We start from the raw sequence: 16,108 nt of genomic DNA, 5'->3' as shown, positions 1-16,108 counted from the left end.
CCTTCCCCTACAATCCCCTGGCAACCACTGATCCTTTTATTGTTTTGTCTTTTCCAAAATGTCATATTGTTGGAATCATACAGTATGTAGCCTTTTCAGACTGGCTTTTTTATTAGTAATATTCATAGTAATAGTAATTTCATTAGTAAAATTCATTAGTAATATGAATGTAAGTATCCTCCGTGTCCTTTCAAGGCTTGATAGCTCATTTCTTTTTATCACTGAATAATATCCCATTGTTCCAATGTACCAGTTTATTTATTCATTCACCTACTAAAGGACATTTTGGTTGCTTCCAAGTTTGGACCATTATGAATAAAGGTTCTGTAAATGTTTGTGTGCAGGTTTTGGTGTAAATTTTCAACTCATTTAGGTAATACTAAGGGTCATGATTGCTAACTATTTGGTAAGGGTATGTTTAGTTTTGTAAGAAAATGCCAAACTGTCTTCCAAAGTGGCTGTTCCATTTTGCATTCCCACAAGCAATAAATGAGAATTTCTGTTGCTTCACACCCTTGCCAGTATTGGGTGTTGTTAGTGTTTTGGATTTTGGTCATTCTAAAAGGTGTGGAGTGGTATCTCATTGTTGTTTTAATTTGCAATACCCTAGTAAATCTATGTGTCTTTGGATTTAAGACGGGTTTCTTGTGGACAGCATATAGTTGGATCTTGTTCTTTGGTCCACTTTGACACTGTCTATCTTTTTAATTGGTATATTTAGACCAATGATGTTTAAAGTTATTTCTGATATAGTTAGATTAATATCTACAATATTTGTTACTATTTTCTGTTTTTTGCCCTTGTTCTTTTTCCTGTTTTTGTCTTCCATTCTTTTTCTGTCATTTGTAGTTTTAACTGAGCATTTTATATGATTCCATTTTCTCCTCTTTCTTAGCATGGAGGTGGTACTTTTTTTTAAAACTATTTTTAGTGTTTCCCCCTTGAGTTTGCAGTATACATTTACAACAAATCCAAGTCCACTTTCGTATAACATACCTCTTCGTGTGTAGTACAAGTACTTTGTAATAACAAAATAATCCTAATTCCTCCCTCTCATCCCTTGTATCATTGCTAGCATTCATTTCACTTATACATAAACATGCATAAGGATGTGCATATATATGTTATATATTACATATATGGACATATATATTCAAATACACTGTTGCTATTTTTATTTTGAACAAATTATCTGTTATATCAATTAAGAATAAAAAAATAAAAAGTTTTTATTTTATTTTCGCTTATTCTTTCGCCAGTGCTCTTTCTTTCCATATATAGATACAAGTGTCTGACATATATCATTTTCCTTCTCTCTGGAGAACTTCTTTTGACATTTCTTGCAAGGCAGATCTATTGGTGACAAATTCCCTCAATTCTGGTTTGTCTGAGAAAGTTTTTATTTCTCCTTCACTTTTGAGGATAATTTCACAGTGTACCAAATTTTTAGCTGGTGGTTGTTTTCTTTCAACACTTTAAATATTTCACTCTACCCTCTTCTGCTTCAATGGTTTCTTTGGCAAAGTTGTATATAATTTTAATATTTGCTCCTCTCTATATAAGGCATTTTTTCTCCTGGCTTCTTGTAAGATTCTGTCTTTATCTTTGATTTTCTTCAGTTTGAATATGATATGCCTGGGAGTAGGGTTTTCTTGGTTATTTACTTGTTTGTTTTGGCATTTACCCTGCTCAGTAGTTGTGGCGCATGGGCTTAGTTGCTCCGCGGGATGTGGGATCCTCCTGGACCAGGGCTCGAACCCATGTCCCCTGAGGCTTCTTACTGCACCTGTGAGGTGGAGGTGGGAGAGAGGCAGGTGTGTCTGTGGAAGGCACATTTGTCCTCTTTCCCTTGGAATTAGGATGGGAGGGTAAAGGAGAGGATCCTAAATAATCCCTCCCAGTTTGCTGGGGAGGAAGATCAGGCTCTTTTCCAGCTGCTTCTCCCGGGCCTCAGGATCCTCTAGCTTCTGATTTTTCCAGAACTCACACATGCCGCATAATTTTTTTTTGTTGAAAACTGGACCTTTTGAATATTATAATATGGCAACTATAGAAATATGATTCTACCCCCTCTCCAGGGTTTGTTGTTGTTCTTTGTTATGGGTTGTTGTTATTTGCTTATTAACTGACTCTTCTAAACTATTTTTCTAAAGTGTGTATTCTTTGTCATGTATGGCCACTGATATCTGTGTTCTGTTACCTAGTCATTGGTTGTGTTTTGACAGAATTACCTTAAGTGCCTGGAACCAATGAAAGAAAAAAAGAAGGAAAAAGTCCTCTTCCAGTCTTTATAGATTGGCTCTGTGTTGGGGCACTCTGTCAATGACTTGCCACATGATTTATAACCCTGCCTTAGCCTTTAATTTTTGCTTGCATAGAATTTGCAGGCCAGCTGAATGTGAAAGCTTTGGATCTTCTTGGGGCTTTCCTGAGCATATGTCTTGCCCTGTGCATGTTCGTGGTCTTCCTGATTCCCCAGTAAACATGGGAGCCTGTACGATCCCTAATCTCCTATGTATCTCCTTTCCCAATCCCTTTCTTTCCATTGCTCTCATTCTATTTCTTATCCCAAGTGTTGTCCCTTTCTCAAGGTTGCTGTGTCTAATACCTTTGACTTTAAACACTTTCAGCAAAAACTGCCCAGGAAGTGGCCCCAGCCCTGGGAATGCTCTGAGTAGGATGAAATAAAGGGAAACCTTTGTGTAGGTCCTTGATGGAGCCATCAGAGAGGTCAAGACCCATAACCATAGAAGTTAGAGAATAAAGTTTATACTGCTCCCCTCTGGCACTAGCAACCTGCACCAAGACTGCAGGCTGCCATCCTCACCACCATTTTTCATTTGTTTGTTTGTTTTCTTTGTGGAAAAATTTTTGAACTCCAGATTAAATTTTGTATAGACATTGGACTATTCAGTTTACTCCTTCTTGAGTGACTTTTGGTAGTTTTTTCTGTTTCATCTAAGTTATCAAAATTACTGGCAGTGTGCTGTTCATAATATTCTCTTAATACCCCTTTAACTATGTGGTATGCAGTGATGTCCTCTTTCTTATCAAAATATTGGTAGTTTTTGTCTTCTGTTTCTTCTTTTTTATTCAGTCTATCTACAGGCTTATCAGTTTTATTGATTTTTAAAAATAACCAGCTTTTGTGTTTATTGATTTTCTCTGTTGTCTTCCTATTTTTAATTTCATTGCTTGAGAGTCTTATCTTTATAACTTTCTACCTTCTGTTTGCTTTGATTTTAATTTGCTCTTTTTTTCCTATTTTAATAAAGTAGAAACTTCTATTATTTTTTATTATTTTTTTCAAAACTATAATTTTTCTATTCACAATCAAATCTTTTAAAAAATTTTATTTATTTTTGGCTGTGTTAGGTCCTTGTTGCTGCACATAGGCTTTCTCTAGTTGCAGCGAGTGGGGGCTACTCTTCATTGTGGTGCATGGGCTTCTCATTGCAGTGGCTTCTCTTGTTGTGGAGCATGGGCTCTAGGTGCACAGGCTTCAGTAGTTGCAGCACATGAGCACAGAATATCTTTCCTTTTATTTGTGTCTTCTTCAGTTTCTTTCAACAGTGCCTTACAGTTTTCAATATACAGGTCTTTACCTCCTTGGTTAAATGTATTTCTAAGTATTTTACTCTTTTTGTTGTGATTGTCAATGGGATTGTTTTTCTAATTTCTCTTTCTGCTAGCTCATTGTTAATGTATAGAAATGCAACAGATTTTTGCATGTTGATTTTGTGCCTTTATTATATGCATTTATTAATTTCTAACAGTTTTTTGGTGGTATCTTTATGGTTCTCTCTATATAAAATCATGCTATTCACAAATAGTGATAATTTTACTTCTTCCTTTCCAATTTGAATGCCTTTTATTTCTTTTTCCTGCCTAACTTCTCTGGCTAGGACTTTCAATGCTAGGTTGAATAAGAGTGGCGAGAGTGGACATCCTTGTCATGTTCCTGGTTTTTGGGGGATAACTTTCAGCTTTCACCACTGAATTTGATGTTATCTCTGGGCTTGTCATATATGGCCTTCATTATGTTGAGGTATATGTCAAACTTTTTTTAAAAAATTTATTTATTTATTTTTGGTTGTGTTGTGTCTTCGTTGCTGCCTGCAGGCTTTCTCTAGTTGTGGCAAGTGGGGGCTACTCTTCATCGCGGTGCATGGGCTTCTCATTGCAGTGGCTTCTCTTGTTGCAGAGCACGGGCTCTAGGCACACGGGCTTCAGTAGTTGTGGCACGCAGGCTCAGTAGCTGTAGCTCGTGGGCTCTAGAGCACAGGCTCAGTAGTTGTGGTGCACGGGCTTAGTTGCTCCATGGCATGAGGGATCTTCCTGGACCAGGGCTTGAACCCATGTCCCCTTCATTGGCAGGCAGATTCTTAACCACTGGGCCACCAGGGAAGTCCCTGTACTCATTTTGTTATTGAGAAATTTTGTCATAAATGTGTGTTGAATCTTGTGATTCTGACTGTTTTAGCCAGCTCATAAGTTGCTTTTGCAGAAGGACAGAATCCTGGAGTTCTCTACTCTACCATTTTCACTCCATGATATATATTTTAATGAGCAGAATTTTGGTTGTTGAATAATATTCTATCTGGTAGATTGCCATAATTTATTTATCATTTTTCTATTATTGGATTGGACTTTTAATTTGTTTCTAATTTTTTGCTCTTTTAGATATATCTACAAGGAACATCTTTTGTACATAAAGCTTTTATCATTCCATTGGATTCTTTCTTTAGGATACATTTCAGAAGTGTAGTTACTAGGTCTGCAAGTATAACCATTTTAACATTCCTGATACTATTACTAAATTGTCAAAAGGATTATACCAATTTGTACTCCAACCTCATAAGTAATTTTAAACTTTGAATTTTTCTGCAGTGGTTCTGTAACTGACAAAAGACTTTTCGAGAAGTAATATATACTTTTACTTTCTCTTAATGTTTTAGAGAAGTGCTTCTCAAACTGCAAAAATGTGCGTAAAAGTTACCCCCAGATCTTGTTAAAATGTGAAACCTGATGCAGTACAACTGTTTGGAGACTAAGACCATGCTTTTCTAACAAGTTCCCAAGTGTTCTGATGCTGCTGGTCTGATCCCACTGTGAGTAATAAGGCTTGAGGCTTAAGCTGTGACAGAAAAGGAAGTATGAGAGCCTTTCCTGAGATTTAAAAAATAAAGCAAGTTTGAAAAATCTCACTTAAGAAAATGTTCCAAAGAAAGTAATCTCCCCAAATTATCTAAATTAATTTGAAGATTAGGAACAGGATGAAAGTTTGTTATTGATATTAGTAAAGGCAAAAGAAAAAAGAAGTAAAATTAGACATACTGCCTGTGGTTTTGACTAGAAAACCCAGCTTGAGAGCTCCTCTCTTTAAGGGGAGGCTTAAAGCCTGATATTAAAATGAATGTTAAAGATAGTCTTTTATCCAGATAAGCAATATTTTCAGTTTTGTCATTCATGTGCATAGGTAATTTGGTATCATGGATTTCTCTGCAGAAATTTCACATAGTATACAAATGTGTCTAAGAATATCTTTTCCATATTAAACATATTGATGTTCATCAATACCTTTATTTTTCATTAGGTCAATTTTAAAGATTACTGTTAGTCTAAATAAACTCAAATTTCTTAATAGGTTTTTAGATATTTACTCAAGGTATACAACCCACCCTCACTCAAGACATTGGATAATTTAATCATTTACTTAATGTCCTGGAAAATAAAGGATAAAATTATGTAGAAAATTATTTTAAGTTTATATAATTGAGCCTCATAATTTATTTATCCATTATCATCATTAACATGATAGAGGAACTTTCTTTTTTGTCCTCCCTGATGGGAGTGCTGGAGGAGTCGGGTAAAAGAGTTCTGGACATGCCATTTGGCTTTTCTATATCTCAAGTCAATTCAATAAGTATGTATTGAGAGAGTATTTATTGTTTTAGCTTTGTGAGAACTACAACAACTATAAGATAAAGTCCTGGACTTCCCTGGTGGCGCAGTGGTTGAGAGTCTGCCTGCCGATGCAGGGGACACGGGTTCGTGCCCCGGTCCGGGAAGATCCCACATGCCACGGAGCGGCTGGGCCCGTGAGCCACGGCCGCTGAGCCTGCGTGTCTGGAGCCTGTGCTCCGCAACAGGAGAGGCCACAACAGTGAGAGGCCTGCGTACCGCAAAAAAAAAAAAAAAAAAAAAAAAAAAAAACATAAAGTCCTATTCTTCAGTTGCTTCCAAATTACTTTGTGAAGTAATCACCATGTATTCTTGTTCAGAGAGAAACGTGGCAAACAAATCACTGTGACAGTCCACCTTTCAGTATTCTACAAGTTGTTTTAGTTTGGGATTTATATGAAGCACTAGAGATTTCAAGGTGAAAAAAATTGAATGCCACTCTTTACTAGCCATATTTCTGATCACAAAAACAAATGTCAAATGTTCATTCAAGAAACAGCTGTCTTTAGATGCTCAGCATAAGTAGGCTTAATACTATGCTGCAGTGGTGAGGACAGATTCCCCTGCAGAGTAATGTTTCTCAGCCTGTAATTTATGCCTCTTTTAATAAACATAACATTCACACACACACATATACACATATCCAGTGAGGTTCTGATACTAACCTCCTTTCCCTCATTGACAAGGGTCAGTCTAGAAAGTGATGGACCAAGCATGGTATGATAACAATGGTTATTTCTTCAGTAGCCAAGAGGCCTGGCTCCTTGAGGATTATATATTATGATCAACTATTTCAAACATGTAAAAAAATCTAAGTAACTGCATCTAGACCTAATTTCAAGGGCCATGTCAATATTGAGTCATACCCTTAAAGTAGTGTTAATTTGCTGGTATTGGCATTGATACCTTAGAGTTCCATGTAATACAATTCATCCCCCCATGTTTGGATGATAAATGAGGGTGAGAGTGCTTTTGCTCTATTTTAAAATTTGGTCGATGATTCTATGCAAGGTTCTGCTTCTTTCTTGTGCTTTTAATTATTTTGTGGTTCCTTTTCCAGGTACTCCTAACTTTTACCTTATAGACCTGGACCTACATAGGCAGGGATGCTGGGGATTCTCGAGCTGAGGCAGGCAAGGTGCTGAAAGGTGAAGGAAATGGCAGAAGGGCTTTGTTAGAGTAGGTTCTGGGGAAGTATTTTCCAAGTTAAGTGGCTATCTTTACACAAACTGTGTGTTCTCCGTCTGAGCCTTCAAGCCTTTTGAGGGCTGCTAAATGAATTGGGCTTCACTCTATGCCACAGCTATAGATCTCCAATAGAGCAGAAATATTTAGGGATATTGCTGGCTATGCAAGGCCCCAGAAATTAAGTATGAGTATTCACGAGTATCTTTTTTATGCCTGCTGGATTCCTATATCTTATGGGGCAGGAGGTGGTGAGGGTGTTTTATCAATTCTAGTCTAATATTATGAATTTCACCTTAATTTGAGAATGTGTTTGTCAGCATCATGTAAAGTTGTGTTTAAACTCTAGCTGTCCATTGGGACTAACTGGGAAACTTTCAAAAACACTAGTGCTTGGGCGTCTCCCTAGACAAATTGAATCAGAGCCCCTGGGGGTAGGGTCCTCAGCACTGGTATTTTTAAAAAGCTCCTTAAGTGACTCTCACATGCAACCACACATTAGGAACCTTTAATTTAGAGAAATGATTCTCAAACTCAGCTGCACATTAGAATCACCAGGGGAATTAAAAAAAATCCAGATACTCAGGCTTCACCCTGGGCCAATTGAGTCAGAATCTGTGGGAGTGAGACCCAGGCATCAGTATTTTTTTTTTTTACTCTCCCCAGATAATTAAAATGTGTGGCCAAGTTTGGTGACCTTTTGAAAACAGCCTCCTCTTCTCCATGTAAATTAGTTCACGCCTAATATGGATATGCTCTTTGCTCTGAATTAATTATATCAGTGCTTCTCAAACATATATGTTCATACATGTTTGTTCATATATGTATGTTCATATATGTCCACATGTTCATGTATGTATACCTTGGGATCTTGTTAAAATGCATATTCTGAATCAGCAGCAGTGGCACTGAGATTCTACGTTTCCAATGAGATCCCAGGTGGTACCAGTGCTGCTGGTTACGTGGACCACACTTTGAGTAGCAATGAGTCTTGCCATTGTATGGCCATCTGGATGAAACTTCAATTAAAAAATTAAAAAGATAGAATATAGGATTTTATATAGAGGTCTGTACTTTAAGATAGTTAATTATAATTAATTAGCCTACACACTTAAAATTCTGGTAAATGATATTTTATTTGGGAAACTTAATTAAACAATTAGGGAAAAATGTGTTGTCCCAGATAACATTGAAATGTTTCAGATACAACCACTTGTCAGACAGGTTTTAAAAAAGATTCAAGCATTGGGTGGTTCACCGTACTAGAGCAGTGGCAAAGTTCTTTAAAAATTTATCTGCAAGGGCTTCCCTGGTGGCGCAGTGGTTGAGAGTCCGCCTGCCGATGCAGGGGACACGGGTTCGTGCCCCGGTCCGGGAAGATCCCACATGCTGCAGAGCGGCTAGGCCCGTGAGCCATGGCTGCTGAGCCTGCGCGTCCAGAGCCTGTGCTCCGCAACGGGAGAGGCCACAGCAGTGAGAGGCCCGCGTACTGAAAAAAAAAAAAAAAAAAAAAAAAAAATTTATCTGCAAAACCCATTGTATAAAGCAGACATAATAATTATACAAATTTTACAATGCTGTTTAAATTTTTTTTGTTTGATGGGAAGATATGCCACTGTTTCTGGAAAGCCTGAACCGTTTCCATACAACCTCTGATCCCTCTGAGCACAGACTGGAATCCTTTGATTCAGTGTACAGAGAATACAAGAAATCTATTCTGAGGAATTCAGTTAGACTTAAGTGGAGCATACATCTGGAAATCTTCATTTATATAATAGCTTGTAACCATTAGGTAAATTTAGTTGTTCGTGATTTATTTAAAAACTTTCACTGTTGACTTTTTATGAGTCAGCCATAATTCTAGGAAATGGAAATACCAGTGAGAAGATCTATTCAAAATTAACAGAGAAAATAATTTTTATTCCCAAATTGAAATATATGTGATTATGCAAAAATTCAGAAGAACTTGCATTAAAGTACAAGGTGAAGTAGAAAGCACTGATGTAGAAGCTGCAGCAGGTTATCCAGATCTAGCTAAGATGAAGGTGGCTACACTAAAAAATAGCTATAGCTATAGCTACTCCTCTGAAGGATCTGGGCCAAGCCAACTGAAAACATTCTGGGAAGGATTGACCATTCTAGATGCCATTAAGAACATTCATAATTCATGGGAAGAGGTCAAAATATCAACATTAACAGGAGTTTGGGAGATGTTGATTCCAACCCTGATGGATGACTTTGAGGGGTTCAAGACTTCAGTGGAGGAAGGTACTGCAGATGTGGTGGAAGTAGCAAGGGAATTAGAATCAGAAGTGGAGCTTGAGGATGTGACGGACCTGCTGCAGTCTCATGACAAAACTTTAATGGATGAGGACTAACTTCTTATGGATGAGCAAAGAAAGTGGTTTCTTGAGATGGAAGCTACTCCTGGTGAAGGTGCTGTGGAGATTGTTGAAATGACAACAAAGAACTTAGAATACTATACAAACTTAGTTGATAAAGCAGCAGCAGGGTTTGAGAGGATTGACTCCAATTTTGAAGGAAGTTTTACTGTAGGTAAAATGCTATCAAACATCATTGCGGGCTACAGAGAAATAGTTCGTGAAAGGAAGAGTCAATCAATGCAGCAAACTTCATTGTTGTCTTATTTTAATAAATGGCCACAGCTGTCTCAACCTTCAGCAACCACTACCGTGATCAGTCAGCAGCCGTCAACATCGAGGCAAGATCCTCAACGAGAAAAAATATTACGACTTGGGCTTCCCTGGTGGCGCGGTGGTTGGGGGTCCACCTGCTGGTGCAGGGGACGCGGGTTCGTGCCCCGGTCTGGGAGGGTCCCGCAGGCCGTGGCTGCTGGGCCTGTGCGTCCGGAGCCTGTGCTCCGCGACGGGAGAGGCTGCAGCAGTGAGAGGCCCGTGTACCGCAAAAAAAAAAAAAAAAAAAAAAAAAAATTAGGACTTGCTAAAGGTTAAGATGATGGTTAGCATTTTTTAGCAATGAAGTATTTTTTAAATAAGGTATATACATTGTTTTTTTAGACATAATGCTATTGCATAATTAGTAGACTACAGTATAGTATAAGCATAACTTTTATATGTGCTGGGAAGCCAAAAAATTCATGTGATGTGCCACTATAGCCAAAACCTCAGAATCTTAGAGGTATGCCTGTAATCGTGAAGCAAAAATATGAGGAGGGACTGTGTGAGAGAAGACTCCTCGTGGCTGCTGAACTCAGACTAGGTCAGCAGACAATAGCTCTCCAAAGCATGAGGCACAGGCAAAACCTGTTTGGAGTATAGTCGGCCCTCTGTAGCCATCGGTTCTGCATCCGTGGATTCAACCAACCATGGATTAAGAATATTAGAAAAAAAATACCAGAAAGTTCCAAAAGGCAAAACTTGAATTTGTCACATGCAGGCAACTATTTACATAGCATTTACATTGTATTTACAACTATTTACGTAACATTTAGATTGTGTTAAGTATTATAAGTAATACAGATGATTTAAAGTATACAGAAGGGTGTGCATAGGTTATGTCCAAATTCTATGCCATTTTATGTAAGGGACTTGAGCATCCACCCATTTTTGGTATCCGAGGGTGTCCTGGAACCAATCCCCCTTGGTTACTGAGGGATGACTGTAATAGGAATAGAGCTGGAAAGCTGACAGCAGAAGCTTCCCTGAAACCCTACTACCTTCTGTAGTTCCACCTCCTCTATTTCTAGGTCACTCTCTCAGGTACCCTAACTCCAAGAGTCCTTCAAACAATCCCCTACTGGACAAACCACTAATTCTTTTCTGTTGCTCTCACCTACCTCGTATCTTCACTTCCTTGCTTACCGAATTAAAATTCCATGATCAACTATTATAATCAGTTATTTGCATACACCCTCAACTTCCTTGCCTCTTTTTCACTTCCTCTTACTCATCCAGGAAAACTTCAACACTGTTTTAATTAAGCTTTCTCTATTCTGAGCTTTGTCTCATACAGCTGAATGTGGGTGGAGAAAAACCCACAACCATGCTGATGAGTCTAACTTTGAATTCTTGCCGTCTAGTGGGCTCTTAACACTGCCTGGTTTTCAAACTACATCTCCTTGGTCTTTTCATCCTTCTGTTCTTCTAGATGACTTCTTCGTGCCTTCTCTTTTATCTTCAAACCTCAACATCTCTACCCACTCCCACCCAAATTCACTGTCGGTTGATGATCTTGCTTCCTATGCATAGGAAAAAAAAATCAGTTGGTGAACAGAAGCCTCAGCTGTCCGTATTGTACCCATGTAACCTGCTTTCTTTTACTTTGGGCAGCCATGGAGGTGCTCTGCTGAAGGGAACCTGCTGGGAGGTGTGGAGTTGGCTTACGGCCTCCAGTTGGTCCACTTTTAGTTTTACTGCAGAGTTGACACTGAGAGCCCTCTCCCCCCAGCTCCCTCAGGCTTCTCCTAGCCAGTGACTCAGCATGGTAGGAGTACCAGAGATGGGTCATTTTTGCTCCACGTGCAATTCCTCTAATAGGCAGTCTCTGCTTGAAGACTCCCTATTGACCCGGTCAAGACTTTCTGAGTGGTACTGCAGTTTTGAGTCTTGCTACCCAATCCTCTATTTTTCTGTCTCATTTAAAAAATCTTTATGGAGATATAATTCACATACCATACATTTCACCTATTTACAGTGTACAATTCAATCATTTTCATTCTATTCACAGAGTTGTACAACCATCACCACAATCAATTTTAGAAAATTTTCGTTACCCCCCACAAAGAAACTCATACCCTTTAGCTGTCACTCTCCAAATTCCCCATCCCCCACAACCTTAGACAACCATTAATTTACTTTTTGTCTCTATAGATTTGCCCCTTCTGGATAATTCATATAAGAGCAGTCATATACTACGTGGTCATTTGTGACCGGCTTCTTTCCCTTAGCACGTTTTAAAGGCTCATCCATGTTGTAGCATGTAGCAGTACTTCCTTTTTATTGCTGAAAGTATTTAATTGTAGTGATGCACCACAGTTTATTTATTGACCCATCAGTTGATAGACATTTGGGTTGTTTACACTTTTTGCCTATCATGAATAATATTTCTGTGAACATTTGTGTACAAGTTTTTGAAAGGATATTTGTTTTCATTTCTCTTGTGTCTATACCTAGGAGTGGAATTGTTGGTCCATATAACTCTGTGTTTAACCCTTTGAGGAACTACCCAATCCTCCTTTATTCCTTCTATTTTTTTTTTAAAGAAGGTCATCAGTAGTGAATTCCCCTCTTTATTTTATTATTTTTATTATTATCTTTTTACAGAATGGTTTTTAATTTTATTTATTTATTTATGGCTGTGTTGGGTCTTTGTTTCTGTGCGAGGACTTTCTCCAGTTGCAGCAAGCGGGGGCCACTCTTCATTGTGGTACTCTGGCCTCTCACTATGGCGGCCTCTCTTGTTGTGGAGCACAGGCTCCAGGCGCGCAGGCTCAGTAGTTGTGGCTCACGGGCCTAGTTGCTCCGCGACATGTGGGATCCTCCCAGACCAGGGCTTGAACCCGTGTCCCCTGCATTGGCAGGCAGATTCTCAACCACTGCGCCACCAGGGAAGCCCCATATTCCTTCTATTTTTCACCAGGTCTCAGGCTTTCATCATGGTCTGAAGGCTCTTCCTATCTACTCCTGCTCTCTTTTCCCTTTACCCTTCACAAATGTTTCTCCTAATAAATCTCTTGCACATCTAATTTTATCCTGGCATCTGCTTCTCATAGGACCCTAACTTATATATCCTAGTTCCCCTGAGCCCTTCTCTGGTGTTTTTTTTTGACCACACTGCACAGCTTGCAGCATCTTAGTTCCCTGACCAGGGATCGAACCAGGCATCAAACCTGGGCCCGGGCAGTGAAAGCGCCAAGTCCTAACCACTGGACTGCCAGGGAATTCCCTCCTGAGCCCTTCTAGAAGAAACTAAAGGATGAACTGAGAGATGAAGAAACTATAGCACAATGACTGATGAATGTTGAATCTCTTTTACTGTAGAACTAATAATAGAGTAAACATGAAGGTTATAGCTACAGAACATAATGTAAATTTTTAAAAGAAACAATATAAGTTATGAAAATAGTCCAGTACTACCCACTTTTTAAGCTCAAATGACATCCACTTTAAGAGGACATCTTTGTGGGGAGACAGAGCTAGCTTCAAATAGCAACTTTAATACTGGGTTGGCCAAAAAGTTCGTTTGGGTTTTACCGTAAGAGGTTATGGGAAAACCCGAATGAACCTTTTGGCCAACCCAATACTTAGTGGTTATGTTACTTTGCGCCACTTAACTTTGCTGAGTTTCATTTCTTGTCTGTAAAATAGAGATATTACTTACCTAATAGAATGTATAGCAAAAATATACATGAATGAAAAGTTCACTCATTCAATAGATATTTATTGGCACCTACTATGTACCATGCACTGTCCTAGGTGCTAAGGCATATAGTATGAATATAACAGACATGGAACTCACTTTCTACTTGAGGGAAGACAGACGAACAAATAAATGAAATATATTGTATGTGAACTGGTAATGAGTGTCATGGAGGAAAACAAATCATGGTACTGGTCTAGGGAGTGCTGGGGGCTGGGAGATATTGCAGTTTCAATTACATCTCACCTGAAGGACGTGATGGAGCAAGACATGTGGATATAGGAAGGTAGGGAGGGGCCCAGGGAAGGTCACTGCCCCGATTCCTGGCTGCAGCTATGGTTACTGTTGTAGCTCTTGTAATGACCCATTTTGGCTTCCCTGAAGCAGCAACTCTGACTTCTACAACTTCAGACCAAGGTCTTCCAGTGGGATATCTCCCTGGTTGCGGTCTATAACTGAGCCACAAAAAGCTCTACCTTGAAGATAGCTAGTGGGAAGCAGCCGCATAGCACAGGGAGATCAGCTTGGTGCTTTGTGACCGCCTGGAGGGGTGGGATAGGGAGGGTGGGAGGGAGGGAGATGCAAGAGGGAAGAGATATGGGAACATATGTATATGTATAACTGATTCACTTTGTTATAAAGCAGATACTAACACACCATTGTAAAGCAATTATACTCCAATAGCGATGTAAAAATAAAAAAAAAAGCTCTACCTTGAGGTTTCAGTTTCTTATAAAGGCCCTGGATATATCAGTATTTTATTTGACATGTTCTTGATTACAGTCCTCTCTCTCCATTCCCTTCCTGACTGTGACACAGGTGCTGGATGGCTGGGCTGAAGGGCAATCTTGAACAACAGCATCCTGTGCTTAACTCAGTTATCACTCATCACACATCCTGATACTCAGTCATTTTCTCCAGACTAAACTTCTGAACCTCAAATTCTTTCCTTAAGGTGAGTTACTTCCATATCCAGACCTCTGCCCAGGGAGTAAAGTGGTAACTTTTTTTCTGATAGCTTAGGGTATTATTGGTACAGAGGATTTGGTCACTGAACCCTCATATTTGTCCTGCCATTGTTCTTTTTCATTAATTCATTTATATGACAAGATTTATTTAGCACCTATGACATGTCAAACTTTGATTGATACTGGATATGTGGTGGGGAAAGAAACTGCCTTCACAGTCTGCAAGGGTACCTTTGAGTGCTTATGCAATAGACTCTTCCTACACCTACCCTACTGACAAAAAATAGGTACATTGCTTGGGCTGCATCATCTTTGCAGCCTCTGTAACTTGTAGAATATGATATTTAGATTTGATGATTCTATCTTATCAATGATCTCTATGATCTGTAAGGTTATTCAGCATCAACCCTTTCTGATTTTAGAATTTGATTTGTATTGTTTACTCAATGCTATTGATTTAAATTCATTGCATTATAACAATGTAATCTTAATAAAACTAGGGGCTCCTATATGGTCTAGGCATTATATAGTAACTATATTCAAATAAGTACAAGTTAATAGCCAAGAGTAATTGAAGAGAAAATTTGAGGTTTTTTTAAGGGTATGAAAGTGTACCCAATCTATAACATAAAGCAAAATGTTTTGAAATTCTCTTTGCCATCCATCTCTTATTTCTTTCCACATACTACAGAAACTTGAAATAAAGATCTCTTCTTTTTGTTCATCCCTCAAGTCAGATACTATACCTGGGCATCTTTCATCTTTCCCCACTCCCTCTCTTCTGTGCATGACTTGTTTATTATGAATGTCATCCTAAGCTCTCTGGCTTAATTTTTTTTCCATTTCACCCATTACATGGATTCTCTACAATAGTGGTTTGTTTGTTTTTTGTTTTGTTTTGTTTTTTGAGTGGAGAAAGGTTTATTGCAATGCTAAGCAAGGAGAACAGAACGGCTCATGCTCAAAAGACCTGGACTCAGTAGTTCTTAACTTTAGCATGCCTCAGAATCATATGGAAGTCTTGTTTATTACACAAGTGACTGGGCCTCACCTCCAGAATTTGATACAGGAGGTCTGAGTTGGGGCTCAAGAATTTACATTTCTAACAAGTTCCCAGGTAGCACTGTTACTGCTGGTCCAGGGATCACATTCTGAGAACTAGTACTCTACAACATAGGAGCCAGCAGCTGTTCCAGCAAACAAGAATTTATCCCTGGGTAAAGAGGGCTTTGTTATACATTATATATAAATAATGTTACCTGATTCCTTATACGTTAATACAAAGCTTAAGAATTTAATGATTCTCAAACTCTTCCAAAATATAACAGAGGGAGGAACACCCCCAAACTCATTCTACGAGGCCAACGTCACCCTGATACCAAAACCAGAAAAAGATATCACAAAGAAAGAAAACTACAGGCCAATATCACTGATGAACATAGATGCAAAAATCCTGAACAAAATACTAGCAAACAGAATCCAACAGTACATTACAGGGATCATCCACCATGATCAAGTGGGGTTTATCCCAGGAATGCAAGGATCCTTCAATATACACAAATCAGTCAATGTGATACACCATATTAACAAAT

At 38.7% G+C, this 16,108-nt stretch overlaps 1 protein-coding gene across 3 annotated transcripts in view; it reads left to right on the top strand.

Annotated features, from left to right (window-relative positions):
- Positions 1 to 16,108, top strand: part of JAK2 (Janus kinase 2) — a 257,421-nt gene that overhangs the window by 57,279 nt on the left and 184,034 nt on the right. For all 3 annotated transcript variants that reach the window (XM_081238459.1, XM_081238457.1, XM_081238458.1), the window contains one exon: positions 14,368 to 14,503. The gene's annotated coding sequence lies outside the window, so the exon portion shown is untranslated. The remainder of the gene's footprint in view (positions 1 to 14,367; positions 14,504 to 16,108) is intronic.

The sequence above is a fragment of the Mesoplodon bidens genome (assembly GCF_964165515.1).
Source record: "Mesoplodon bidens genome assembly, chromosome: 6".
Lineage (NCBI taxonomy): Eukaryota > Metazoa > Chordata > Mammalia > Artiodactyla > Ziphiidae > Mesoplodon > Mesoplodon bidens.
Note: the sequence above shows the minus strand (reverse complement) of the source record. Positions and strands in the feature narration are given on the sequence as shown.